Source organism: Hordeum vulgare, chromosome 3H (assembly GCF_904849725.1).
Source record: "Hordeum vulgare subsp. vulgare chromosome 3H, MorexV3_pseudomolecules_assembly, whole genome shotgun sequence".
In the NCBI taxonomy this organism is placed as follows: Eukaryota; Viridiplantae; Streptophyta; class Magnoliopsida; order Poales; family Poaceae; genus Hordeum; species Hordeum vulgare.
Genome location: NC_058520.1, coordinates 385,805,653 through 385,816,778, shown reverse-complemented (window position 1 = coordinate 385,816,778; position 11,126 = coordinate 385,805,653). Strand labels below are relative to the sequence as shown.

The 11,126-nt window shown below is 46.6% G+C and overlaps 1 pseudogene; it reads right to left on the bottom strand.

The window, feature by feature from the left end:
- Positions 1 to 348: 348 nt before the first annotated feature.
- LOC123443929 lies at positions 349 to 3,673 on the bottom strand (annotated as a pseudogene).
- Between the last annotated feature and the right edge of the window lie 7,453 nt (positions 3,674 to 11,126).

Genomic DNA, 11,126 nt, shown 5'->3' with positions numbered 1-11,126 from the left:
CAAAAGAGGAATAATTTTGAAAGTTTTAAAGGTAGCACATGAGAAATTTACTTGGAGTGGCGGTTAAATACCACATGTAGGTAGGTATGGTGGACACATTTGGTAAACTTTCTTTTTTGGGGAGTTGGATGCACGAGTAGATCTCATGCTCAGTATAGGTGGAGGCTAGCAAGAGACTGGGAGCGACCAACTAAGAGAGCAATAACGGCCATAATCATGCATAGCAACAAAAGATTATTAATCAAAGTATAAATAATGTGGCACCCCGCCTGATTAGCACTGTAGCCAGACGGTTGCCATGCATACCAGCCCAGGAAATCACTCTGGTATGCGCGTTTACAACGAGTATCATGAACACCGGTATTTTTATTAATAGATGTAAGGATCTTACATGGGATATTACAAGGGTGAAGGTAGCGAAAAAGCTCTATCTAAGGCAGCATGGTCATGGTGTGCCTCCAATCCACAGGGATCTCACTAGGTTACTCCTCTAGCCCGCTAACAGTCCAGCTCCTTGACGACGAACGATGGATCCTTATGTGAACCTGGCCACGTTAAAAGCCGATGAATACTTTTGAAAATACTCGTAAGCAAACCAAACTAATATATACACTAAGCAAAGCGATCTATGACATTCAAGTATGCACTTGTTATTAGAGCAATATTAATTATCATGACCTAGCAATCCTATCTAGCAATATTAATTATCATGTTATAACTGGATTATCCATCAAGATAACTACTAAAGTAGATATGATAAGGTAAAGCATATGAAGTAAATAAATTATACTCGAAATGTTCCCATAATCCAATATGAATCTGATCCAAATCCAATCCGAATCATGTGGTCATCCGACCACTCATCTCATAGCCATCCCATGGCTAACATATAATATCCCTCACATCATCTGATGTCTGCACAAGACGAGTTCTTTCATCATTATTATCACTGATACGGTTGACCACCTAGTGAGGTCTGGACGGGCTGTCCAATGTCGTGGACGCAGCTATTCGAATAGATTTTTCACTCTGCAGAGGTTGCACACTTTACCCACACCATGAAGCACTTGGCCTCGTGATCTCATTCAGGTGGACCAGCGTTGCTTCAACAAAACCTGCCTGACCGGTGACTCTCCCATCGTACCACCAGCATTCATCCTCCCCCGGAGTCCTGCCCCTGGGTGGCCCTGTGTCCTCTTGACACCTGCCACCGTCGTGGCCAAACTAAACTGTCCCAAACGGGGACACCGACACAAAACAATCAACTGGCTCACAAGGTTATCGCCGCCCACCGGGTACCTTCCCTGTCTGGTGGTACCGATAGAAGAGCACGCAATCACACCAATTCATGGTTGTCCCATACCGGCAAATGTGGTTGCACGAATAAGCCCGGACAGGTGACTCTAGATCAACTGACTAGATTTAGCCTTAACCAATATTTAACAAGCATGGTTATTCATCAAATAACTTGAGATGGCAGTAGCTAAGCATGATAAAACATAACCACTTATCTCCATATAATATCACGACAAGTCATTAGTGCAATGCTAAGATGAGTAGTAGCAGGTAATGTAAATGACAATATCGAAATGGGAGGAGTTTAATTATTTATAGCACAAGCATATCATTAATTAAACACAAGAATAACACAGAGCAATGCTTTAGGGAATATACCAGATGGTCGGTTTGCCTGGGGTCGAAGAATACTCCGGGAAGAAGTGCGGAGGGTCCGCGGAAGATCGCCGGAAACCGTTCTCTCTCGGAAGGGGCTGATAGAAGGGCAAGGGCAACGTTGTCATTTTCAGAATGTGAACACATAATGAAAATGATGCCATCATGAAGGGCTCGACGAGACGTGGGCGTTGGTTCCACCTGATCGGAGATACGAGCGAAAAGTTATAGCCGTTTGAAGTCCAGGGACCAATCTTTAAATAAGATATTCACAACCAATCTTTAAATAAGATATTCACAAACAGGACCCTCGGGGCTGACCCGAAAGCGCACTCAGCCGAAATACGTTTTCCGAAAAGAAAAACGTAAACTTAGCCGCGGTAACAGGAAATACGCTTTCTCAAGCGCATTTACCGCAGTGCGCTTCCACTTAAACAGCATTTACCGCAGTGCGCTTCTACTTAAACAACACGGCCCCGAGCCCGGTCGTCAGCCACTGTACCCCCTCGCCGGGTCGCTTACACGCGGTCCTCACCCCACCTTCTATCTCCTCCTCCATGTCTCCTTCCTCCTCACGACATAGAGTGAGGGAGGGTCTTGGCCGTCGGTGCAGGCGGCGTCCGGCGACCCGAGAGGGCCGACCAGCGAGTCGAGGAGGTCGCGCACTCCTCGCCGCACCTGGGGTGGCTGCGGGGCCGGCTGGGACCGCCCACAGCGATGGCTCCACGGGAGGCCGCGACAGCCGGATGCTGCACAGATGAGGGCCCCAGCGGCGAGGTTCCTCCACCGGAGAGGAGCTCGGCGGCGATGGCGCAGGATCCAGAGGGGGTCTAGGGCGCCAAAAGAGAGAAGGAGGGCCAGGAGCAGTGGCTGCCCGAGGGGATCGGCGGCGTCTTACGGTCGTTGGGGAGAAGAGGATCTCCTGGAGCTCGGGGAGGGGTGAGGAGGCGAGAGGATAGGTTGGTGGTTGCGAGGGAGGGCTCAGGCTGAGCTTAAATAGCCGCGGGGAGGGCCTCTAGACATTGGCCGGAGCTTCGGGACGCCGATGATGTGGCCGCGCTCGGGCGGAGCACCTCCCGTCGGCACACCCGGCCAGGGAGCTAGGGGACGAGGCGGAGCAGAGGAGCAGGTGACATGGGCGAGCAAGGGAAGTTAGGCGGTGAGGTGAGGACAACCAGAGGGGACCAGACGGCGACTGTTGCCACAGTTCGCGCTGGCTGCCGACTAAAGTCGTGGTCACCACCGGCACCACGTATCCAAGACACTGGATGGGTCTAGGACCTAGTCAAACATGCTGCTCACTGGTCACAGAGGTGGCTCGTGGGAGTTTGGATGGAAGTGAAGGCAACGAATGACAGATTTGAGCTGACATCCAATCTGAACAGAAGGTGTTTGTGGCAGTTTGTGGCAAATTGGCTAGGAGACATAAGCTGAGTTTTGGCATGAGGTTATAAGATGATAAGGTGAGTCTAAATATGGAGTTTTATTGCAATCCAAGTGCAAATAGCATTGCCTTTGAAATGCACCAACCGGTCCAGAAATAGAGATCAATTTGCTGCGACAAATTGGCTACATGGATTTGTCTCAAATTTGGTGGAGAGTGATTATTTATACATAGGAAGATGCTGGAAAAGTTTCAGATCATTTGAAAGTGTCAAAGTGGTATTTCCTTCACACAGGTTCCAAATGGACAGAAACTTGGGGAAACTGTTGTGGATGCAAGGATAGAAGGATTGAGCTGCTTTTTGGTTTCCATGAGTTATTTATCAATGTTAGTCACCATGAAAAATTGCAGCTCAAATAGATCAAGTGTTCAAGCACTTCCTTTGCACATTGCCCAACTGGATAGAATTTGCAAATTGATGTTGTGCTCAAACTTTGAACTATGGAACTTGGGTTCTTGGTGGAAATGGGGAAGATATGTATATGAGAAGCTCCACAATTTATTTGGGAATTTTCCTAGCTACCAAAATGGTAGTTCCTTTAAAAACTACCCAAAATGCAATATTGGCTTTAAATAGGAAAAGGCAATTTTCCCCATTTAATAATGGCCAATATTTTTGTGGGAGCTCAATATGATCACAAAGAATATCTCTACAAGTTCTCATGAACTTTGGATATGGATATATATTTTCCTAGATTTCATTCCTTTAACTCACAGAAAAAGAAATTAATTATAAATGAAAAATATTGCGAATGACTTGGCAATATTTTTGCATATCCATGGTTTAAAGATGAAGGATGATCACTAGGAAAAGTTTGGGAGTTAGCAAATCAAAGGAAATTGGGGTTCCTTTGTAACTGGAATAATTAGGGTTTCCCTTCACGCAACTCGGAAGGTAGGGTTTCGGCAGCAAAACCCTAAGAAAATATCTTGGGTGGCAAGGTTGGACTGGAGAGAATCTCTGGTTGGTCAGGAAAGGCAAGGCTAGATGACCATCTTCACATAACCAAGAGCTAGAGAAATCCGATAACACCAAGAAAAAAAATGGGAGTCAAATCCCGCAAAGGAAAAAAACAGGAGCGAAAAGAAAAAAAAATGGGAGTCAAATCCCGCAAAGGAAAAAAAACAGGAGCGAAAACCAGGGTGTTACAAACAATATTACAAGTCAAAAACTAAATAATCATAGAGGCTAGAGGTGACTGGTTTGTAGTCATAACATGGTGTGAGCATGCGCCAAGTCAACCCAAATGAAGCAGTAAAGGAGAATACCACAATATTATGCTTCGATATGATAAAAACAACACATGATTCTTTCAATGGCACATTAAGCACTCTCAGCTATTTGAGACAAGTCATGCTACATCAATAAATACTAAGCATATAATTAAGATAATATCTAACATGACATGTTAAAGTCTAAGCCACAGTCTAAACAAGCTTCCTATTGCGCCACTATAAGCATGAAATATTTTACTCTTCTCCAACACCAATCAACTTTCTTGAAACAACTCTCACAGATAGTATTAACTAAAGATCAGAGAGATAATCATATATAACTGAAGCAAACCAACAAGCTCTAAACAGATAGTATTAACTAAAGATCAGAGAGATAATCATATATAACTGAAGCAAACCAACAAGCTCTAAACAAAATATGACTGGAAAATAAGAGCTAAACGTAGTACTAGCAAAAAGTGAACACTCACAAAACAATAAGAGTGAAAACCAAAGTGTTCTAAGCAATTAAAACGGAGTGTATCTCTCTCCCAAATAAGAATGATAGGGTGTAACTTATTTATGACCAGCAAGCAAAACTAAAACAAACTAAAAAATAAAGAGCGGGACACGCCAAGCATAGCACATAACATATGAAGTGATAAAAAATATAGCATGGAGATGGACGAAATGATGATTGCTGATACAGAAGGGGATGCACGGGGGCATCCCCAAGCTTAGACGCTTGACTCTCCTTGAATATTTCTTGGGGGTGCATGGGGGCATCCCCAAGCTTGACCGATTGACACTCCTGGATCTTCTTTCATCATCTTCCATCGCCTACTTGAAAACTGTTAGAGTTATAATATAAGTCATGTACCCTTTTGTATTTATCCCAATATATAAGGGGTTTCATGCATATAGTCCATCACCTGTACATGTATATATACTGGCCTACGGCCTCATGGGAATACAAGTTGCTTATTCCTAACATGGTATTAGAGCTAGGTCAAATTTTTGCACGCTGCAACTCGTGAGTTTGATCCATCTCGCCGGCCTCGATCTCCTCTCGTCCGGCTGCCTCCTCCTCATCTGCTCCCGCAGGCTCTACTCGAAGCCATCCAGCGCACGCCCGATCCAGTCGCCACGGCACCACGCATCGTGCCGCAGGAGCCGTGATGTGCTGCCTGGGACTCGATCCACTCTCCCCAGGCGCCACGCACCGCTCCGCCAGAAGCCGCGCAGGAGCCGTGCGCATTGTACCTGGGACTCTGGGACTCGATCCAATCACTAGGAGCCGTGCGTGCTGTACGAAGCTGGGACTCAATCAGGAGGTGTGCGTGCTGTACGAAGCTGGGACTTGATCCAATCTCTTGTCCTGGTGCGCCACGCAGGAGCTAGGAAGCTGGGATTCTGAGGGTCTCTCCCCGCCACCAGTGCCCAGCCGACGAGTTTTTCACAGGTGCGACTTCCAGATCGGCTCGTTCTCTCTGCTGTCGACGTGGTTCCGACCCGTTGACTGATTTCCTCCCCCCCCCCAAAATGTCTGCTTCATCTGGCTACGTTGCTGTTCCTCGTTGTCCGGTGATCTTTGATGGCACTAATTACACCGAGTTCATTGGCTTCATGCGCATTCACACGCGTGGCATCCTCCTATGGGGTTTTCTTTCTGGCGAGGTCTGCTGTCCGCCATTTCCGGTTCCTCCCGTCACTACAAGAAATAAGCTCGTTTATGACAAAAAATAATGACGGCGAAATAAGCTCGTTTATGACAAAAAATAATGACGGCGGTTTTATTGGTCATAGATCTATGACTAAAATTTACAAAAAGGTCATGAGGAGTCTAAGAGGGTCCAAATCCTAGAAAATTTTGACCATATCTATCAAGAAGGTCATAATCCCATTGCACAAAATGGCCACTGGCATGTGTAGCTGTATTTATGCCCGTATTTTAGGCCCTCCATGACAAAATTAAGAAGGTCATAGGCTTAACTAGAGGTGAGTGGGCAGACAACTCGACAATTTTGCCTACGTGTCTTGTATAGGTATCGACAAGGCCACAAAGTATAAATACGTTGACAGGTCGGAATGTATAGATATCGACAAGACCACAAAAATGAAAAACGAAATTTTCATGCAATGGAAATGAAAAATCCCTTTTAAATCATTGTTTGCCATTAGAATATGGGGGCTGCTACGCATCCGCCGGTAGATGAATTGAAAACATCATCCACCTCATTCACCGTTGGATTGTGACACAAACATCCATCAGATCTCTCCTAAGGTGCATGTCGCAAAATGCAACAAGATAAATGTTGTGTAGCTCGCTATGCAACAACAGCTTTGTTGCGAAACCATTGAAGTGTTGGACTCTGTTGTGTTTGCAACAAACATCTTGTTGCAGAAACATTTGCAAAACAAAGACGGTGTTGCAGAATTTTTTGTTCTCGTCTTTACTATTTTTTGCAACATAGATGATGTTGTGGGAGGATTTTTGCAACAAAAGTGGTGTTATAGATTTTTTTCCGCTAAACTTTTTTTTTGCAACATAGATGATGTTGCAGGAAGATTTTTGCAACAAAGGTGGTGTTGCAGAAAAAAAATCCGTCTAAACTATTTTTACAACATAGATCATGTTGCTAGAGGATTTTCGCAACATGACCGATGTTGCAGAATTCAGGCAACCTCTCCATGAGCATGTTGTTGGCTACCCGTGACCGGAACGAGAGACGACGGAGAGATATCAGAGAGAAGACAGGGTCAGATTTGAATAAAAAAAAGAGCGAGTCAGGTCAGATAAGGTAGAAAGATGCAGTGCGGTGCATGGGTCTAGAAGGGACACACGTTGCGCGTCAGAGGAACGGATGCCTCGAACTGAATCGGTCAGCTGACTAGGATGTTTTACCTTAGAATATGCACCCGTGTGTAAAATAAAAGTTCATTTTTTTTGAATTTTTCATGTAAAAAATTAAAAGAAAAGCAAAGGGAAAATAATAATTACATGTGCTCTATTTTCATTGATGGAATTAGTTGTCACTCGGATCAATGACGTGGCGACCAACCATGTCTCCATCCCACATCCATCCAACCATCAATCCACAGAAAAGAAAAAAAACGAGAAAGAAAAAGGAAAATCCCCACCCGCACCCAACTACCCAAACCCTATCTCCTCCCATCACACTCTCCCCCAACACCCACGTCTCCTCTCTGGTCTCCCGCACCCTAGGTTAGCCGCCGCCGCTCACCTTATTTCGGCGAGATCCGGCGGCCACCTCCTGCGCGCAGCCAGCTACGGATCTCACCTAGCCCCGCATCACGCTCCCGTCCCTCTCCCTCTCCAGCCCCAGCGGCGGCCTCGCGCCCGCGCTCCGTCTCTGCGCCGCCTTCCGTTGCTGGGCGCTCGGCCGTAGGTGGGCGGGCGCCGCCGCGGCCATCGCGTCGCCAAACTTCGTGCTCAGCGAGCACGCCTTCAAGTGCCTCGGGCTCGGCGCCGGCAGCGACGACGAGGTTGAGGACGGGTACGGGAGCGACCAGGAGGGGCCCGCCGTCGTGGAGGGGGACAAGGATGAGCTCGCCATTTCCAGGCTCGGCTTCCCCGCCCAGCCCATCGCCACCCTCGAGAAGCGCGGAATTACCCACCTATTCCCCATCCAGGTGCGTGTACAGAGATTTGTTGAATTGCGTTGACACTCAATTTCAGGTGCTAGTTTTTGAGCCACTGAATTGTGTTGTGTTGAATTGTACAGGTGCATGTATAGAGATTTGCTGAATTGTGTTGACACTCAATTTCAGGTGCTAGTTTTTGAGCCACTGAATTTCAGGTGCGTGTACAGAGATTTGCTGAATTGTGTTGACACTCAATTTCAGGTGCTAGTTTTGAGGTGCGTGTACAGCTGAATTTGTGTCGTGTTTTTGAGCCACTGAATTTTGTTGACACTGAATTTCAGGTTCTGAGGTTGTTCACTGTTGGGAGGAGAGTGGTGTCTGACAGTGTAGAATTCAGTTGGTCTTGTAATCCATTCTGCATACATAGGTTAACTTGGTCTTGTAATTCCTGGTGCATACATAGGTTAACTCTGTTGGAGCATATATCTCCATATGTGGTTTTGGTACTTGATGACAATTCCTATGGACTAATGGTTGCCTTAAGTTACATTTATAGGATTTGTCCATAGGCACTTCTTGAAGTCCATCTGTTGGGTTCAAGGAGTTTATATGATGACCAAGATGGTATTCAAGGTATTATCCAAAGAATGGTCATAGAGACGCATGGTTGATCAAGATCTCAGACAAAGAGTAAATCAAGATGATCAACACACAAAGCCTACAAGATGTACCGAGAGGGATCAAGTGATCCCATGGTATGGATTTGTCCATAGGCACTTCTTGAAGTCCATCTGTTGGGTTCAAGGAGTTTATATGATGACCAAGATGGTATCCAAGGTATTATCCAAAGAATGGTCATAGAGAGACATGGTTGATCAAGATCTCAGACAAAGAGTAAATCAAGATGATCAACACACAAAGCGTACAAGATGTACCGAGAGGGATCAAGTGATCCCATGGTATGGTAAGCATTGTCCATTACGTGTTTGTGTACTAACCCATGGTCTTCGTGAGAGTTCTATGTGGGGGTTAGGTGTGTTTACATGGGCTTGCGTCAAAAGGAAGATCTCATACAACCCATGGAGTATGACGTCAAGTTGTGATCATCATCAATGGTTGATCAAGATCTCAGACAAAGAGTAAACCAAGATGATCAACACACAAAGCGTACAAGATGTACCGAGAGGGATCAAGTGATTCCATGGTATGGTAAGCATTGTCCATTACGTGTTTGTGTACTAACCCATGGTCTTCGTGAGAGTTCTATGTGGGGGTTAGGTGTGTTTCCATGAGCTTGCGTCAAAGGGAAGATCTCATACAACCCATGGAGTATGACGTCAAGTTGTGATCGTCATCAAGATTGCGACGTGCAAGTTCACGAAGATAGCATGCTTGAAGCTTGCCGTCCATTATGGTGGCAATGGACTTGTGAAGATATGCTGAAGAGTGGCTCACCCATAGTGAGTATGGGGGAGCAATCAACTAGTATTCATCAAGCCAACACAATCAAGAAAGGTGGTCCATCTTGAGGAAGCCAAGATCATCATCATCTAGCTCAAGAGGATGAGGTGCAAGGTATAGGTTTGCCCTTGATAGGTTTTCTGGTTAGGATAGATTGTTGTTCTATCAAGGGGGGCTCTCAAGTGAGTAGCTTGATCGTATCGTTCGTTGAGAGCTCAAACCATTTGCATCCTTGCATCATACTTCTTGGTTCTTAGTTGGTGTTTCTCTTTGTGAGTTTTAGAGCTTATGGTCATCTTCATGAAAAGCTCGAGTTCATCGAAAACGGAGTCCATATGCATCTACTATGATGTTTTCGATGTTGGAGTTTTTGCCGGTTCTTCATTCATAGAGATCTCACATCTCTATATCTTTGTCATATTCATAACCGCATGGTCTTAAGAATTCCAGTCGCTGTTTGGATAGCCCTTCTCGTCCTGAATCCAACAAGCTTGGGTTTGCTCGATTCGGAGCTCGTATGTGAAAGTTATGGCTGTTTCAGTGGCGAGCGGTAGTACCGCTGGACCTAGCGGTAGTACCGCTCGACCTAGCGGTAGTACCGCTAGAGTTGGCGGTAGTACCGCTGGCCCTAGCGGTAGTACCGCTGGCTCGCGGTAGTACCGCCCCTGGTCAGCGGTAGTATCGCTCCAGGAGCTTAGTACCGCCTGCCTAGCGGTTGTTCGTGGACGGACCTTTTTGCGAAGACTTTCTTGGCGGTGGTAGTGCCTTTGCACTACCAGGGGCCCAGCGGTAGTACCGGTGGGGCCAGCGGTAGTACTGCTGGAGTGCTAGCGGTAGTACCGCTGCAGCTAGCGGTAGTACCGCTAGCTGGCGGTAGTACCGCTGGAGTAACAACGGTAGTACCACTGGAGTGCCAGCGGTAGTACCGCTGCAGCCAGCGGTAGTACCGCTGGAGCTCGGGCAGAGAGTGGGGGTAACGGTCTGATTCTTCCCCCCACTATATAAAGGGGGTCTTCTTCCCCCTTGCCTGATTCTATCTGTTGAGCTCTTGTTCTACCTCCATTGTTGACATTCTTAGAGCTTGATTACTCTCAATCCCTCCAATGATTCTTGCTTGCTCTTGAGGGAAAAGAGAGAGGAGATCTAGATCCACATCTCCACCAATCACTTTCTCCTCTATGTGAGGGGAACCCCTTGGATCTTGATCTTGGAGTTCTTTGTGAGCTCCTTGTTCTTCCTCTCATATTTCTCCATAGCTTTTGTTGTTGTGGAGGGATTTGAGTGTGAGGGACTTGACCACTTCGTGTGTTCTTGCCATTGCATTAGTTGCATCGGTTTGAGTTCTCCACGGTGATACGTGGAAGTGAGAAGTTGGGAAGCTTACTACCTTCGGTACTTAGTACCCTTGATATTGTTCTTCGTGGATGCTTTGGCATCCTAGAAGCTTGGTGGTGTCTCGGAGCTCAATCATTGTGGTGTGAAGCTCCGGGAAGCGTCGGGGTCTCCAATAAGGTTGTGGAGATTGCCCCGAGCAATTTGTACGGGTACCGGTAACCGCCCCCAAGGGTTGCCACGTGTACGGGTTCGGTGACCGCCCCCAAGGGTTGCCATTTGTACGGGTTCGGTGACCGCCCCCAAGGGTTGCCATTTGTACGGGTTCGGTGACCGCCCTCAAGGGTCCCTTAGTGGAATCACGGCATCTTGCATTGTGCGAGGGCGTGAGGAGATT